This window comes from Lathyrus oleraceus, chromosome 2 (genome assembly GCF_024323335.1).
Source record: "Lathyrus oleraceus cultivar Zhongwan6 chromosome 2, CAAS_Psat_ZW6_1.0, whole genome shotgun sequence".
Taxonomy (NCBI): Eukaryota; Viridiplantae; Streptophyta; class Magnoliopsida; order Fabales; family Fabaceae; genus Lathyrus; species Lathyrus oleraceus.
In genome coordinates, this window is record NC_066580.1 from 302,090,846 (window position 1) to 302,093,946 (window position 3,101).

The 3,101-nt window shown below is 34.5% G+C and overlaps 1 long non-coding RNA gene across 1 annotated transcript; it reads right to left on the bottom strand.

Moving 5' to 3' along the window:
• Positions 1 to 456: 456 nt before the first annotated feature.
• On the bottom strand, positions 457 to 2,138 carry LOC127119228 (uncharacterized). The gene is made up of 2 exons (XR_007802723.1): positions 1,299 to 2,138; positions 457 to 761 (listed from the first exon to the last, which is right to left on the bottom strand). It is a non-coding gene; the product is annotated as an uncharacterized LOC127119228 (long non-coding RNA).
• Between the last annotated feature and the right edge of the window lie 963 nt (positions 2,139 to 3,101).

A 3,101-nucleotide genomic window follows, 5' to 3' on the forward strand; every position in this document is an offset into this window, starting at 1 on the left:
AAAATCGAATATGTCTCATTGTAAGAAAGCCCAAGAGTAAGCTATGTGAGGTTGATGGCGATGCCTAAAGCAATCGACTTACAAAGGTGTTTGAAAATGGGCTTGATGTTAAATCAAGAATTGTGTGATTTTAGTGGTTTAAAATAGTTTTGTATTGGTGATGAAATTGAATGAAATCGTGATTGACGTGATAATGATTTTTGTAAATGAGTGTGAGATTGTCATGGAATGAGAGTTAAGATGATGGTGAAGCAAATTAATAACTTTCTAATAAATAGAATTAATTAATTACAATTTGATTAAATCAACTATTTTAATATAATAACAAAAAATAATAATCACCAAAAATCCTTTGATTTAAACCAATATATTCAAGATAATTAAAATTAATTATTAAAATTAATTAATTTAAACAAATCTCGATTAATTAATTAACTTATTAAAAAATGATAGAAATAAGTGAACCGCAATGTGCTCAAACCGGTTAGAGCGAAATGACAATATAATTTGTGTCATACGCGGAATCGTAACGCGGTGAAATGCTCTATTAATTTATTGAAACTCTTGTGGTATAACGACATGAAATTGCCGAATCCACGGGTTTAATCCGACTAAAGATATGATGAAAATAAATCAAAAGTAACTTAGTAATGTATTTACATTGCCACATGAATTGTAATGCATGGGGGTATAAGTAATAAAACATTGGTACACCAAAAATGAGCCTAACTTCTCATCCAAATGCCATGATCTGTACGTTGCTAGAAATGATAATAATAACACCACATGAAAATTAATATAATGAGAATTAATGTACAACCACAAGCTAGAAATAATAACAATAACATCACATGAAAATTAATATAATAAGAATTAATGTACAAACACAAACAAGTGTGAAACGACAGTTTGCCTTTCTTTTCTTCAATACCCAAAGTCATGAAACAAAGAAAAGGCTAGGAATTAGGAGATGCATGAACTGGAAATAAAACGATGAAGACACTACATATTTCGTCTTCTTCCAACTTTTTATACATCCTTTAATTTCAAGCAAATCATATTCATTTAAATTGAAATTGCTCCAATATTAGCATCTGTCTAGGATCACTAGCTTTAATGCTGTAAAAGTTATCAGGCATGTTCAAAATTAACAGTAGAATGTTGTAGGATTAACACATCAGTCCACTAATAAAAATGGTGCAAACTTTAACAAACCAGTTCAACATTCCACATCGAAAAGAATCCACAATTGGAAGATAAAGAAAAAACAAATTCTATCAAACAATTTCAAGGATTACCTGCTACCGCGCACACGTTCTCTGACCAATTACCGCCATGCCGAAAAATGAAGTTGAACAACAATCATCTAGATCTTGACATCACAGACCAAATCCCACGATGGTGAAGCTGAAGGGGGAAGGCGTTGAAGAAATTCGTCGGCAGCGTTGTTGTTGTTGGAGATGTCGTCGCCGGTAATGGTCGAGTGGTTGACGGCGGAAGGTTGTATCGGCGTCGAAAACTAGATCGTGGAGGTAGGGGAAAGGAAGGGTGTTGAGGGTGACGTTAACGGCGTGTAGTCGGTGGTTCGCAGCGGCGATAGGTTTATGCGCGGCGGTGGTGCGCGGTGGTGTGGAGATTCGACGGAGTTAGAAGGTTCGCCGGTAATGGAGGGTTGAGTGGTGGCGGGTGAATGACGACGAGGAATGTTGAGAGGTTTCGAAGGAAAAAGATGGAATTGCGCGTGAGAAGGGGGTGGAGACGATGGCGGAAGAAGGTTTAGGTTATTGATGGTGAATGGTGTGAGTTGAGGGGTGCGTCGAGTGTAGTGGAGAAGAGGAATAGTAGTCCTCTCTTTTTCTTTGCTTGTTTTCTTTGAGTGTGTTTTTTTGGTTCTTCTTGTGAATGGAGAGAGAAGGGATCTTCAAAGCAGAGAGACGTTGGTGGTATCTACTTAGAGAGAGAACTGTTCTTTTTTATCTATTTTCCTATCTTCCCGTTGGAAGAAAAGAGAGTCATTAGTGTACCGTTGAGAGAAGATCTTTTAAAAGATTCGGTGGTCCAGCCACCCTATCTTTTTTTGTTTTTCTCCCTTTTTCAAAAATAAAGCTAGTCATATTGATGGATTGGAAATCCCAGAAGTCCATTAGCTGTCGCCTTCTCATTCGTGGGGAAAGAGAGATATTGTGAGGTGTTAGTTGTCAATTGGCCAAGGAATCCAATACTATCAATTTATTTTATTTGAAAATAATAATTATTATTATTTATTATTAAATAAAATTCTTATTAAAAATTTCTAAACAATATTTTGACTTAAATGAATAAAAAAATCTCTAATTACTTAATTTGAATATTTGAATCAAAGGAATAAAATGACTGATTATAAATAGAAATTGGATGTAAATTTGCTTGAAAAATTAAATTGAGTGCATTAAAATGATCAACACAAAATATACTTATTGAAAAAATACAGCGTTTCTTCAAATTCTGAAATAAGTTTGCCCCGGTTAAAAGGCTCAGGCGGGTCATAACGCAACTGAAACAGCTTCTGAAAACTACAACGAGCACACCAGGTTAAACTACATGAACGGTAGATTAATAATACTGGCGTCTGCAATTTTAATTTTGAAACTTTTTACTCGCTGATTTTGCATGTTCTTGAGAAACGAATCAACCGGTTTGTCTGTATTTTCAATAAATTTATTCTGAATGATATTTTAGGTTTTATTAATGATAAAATGCATATTATGATGTACATATGTTGTAAACTGAAAATTAAATTGAATTTATAAAAATTTAAAATGCCCGGACAAAATTGGGGTATGACAGCTGCCCCTATTTCATTATCTTGAACTAGAAGGTAAGAACGACAACAGTCTTCATACATTCGTAGTGGAAGGTAATTAAATACGAAAAGACCCAAATTTTGTCCTTTGAAATGCAAGGAAGAAAATGCAGTGAGAAATAGTGAGAGATGTTATCCTAAAGAAAAATGGAACAGCCAAGACTTTCTGGGAGTTGTCAGAACATTATCTTGGACGTCATGGTCGAGATATGTTAGTAATAGAATGACATCCCTAGCTAAATCTCAAAAGTTTTTCAGG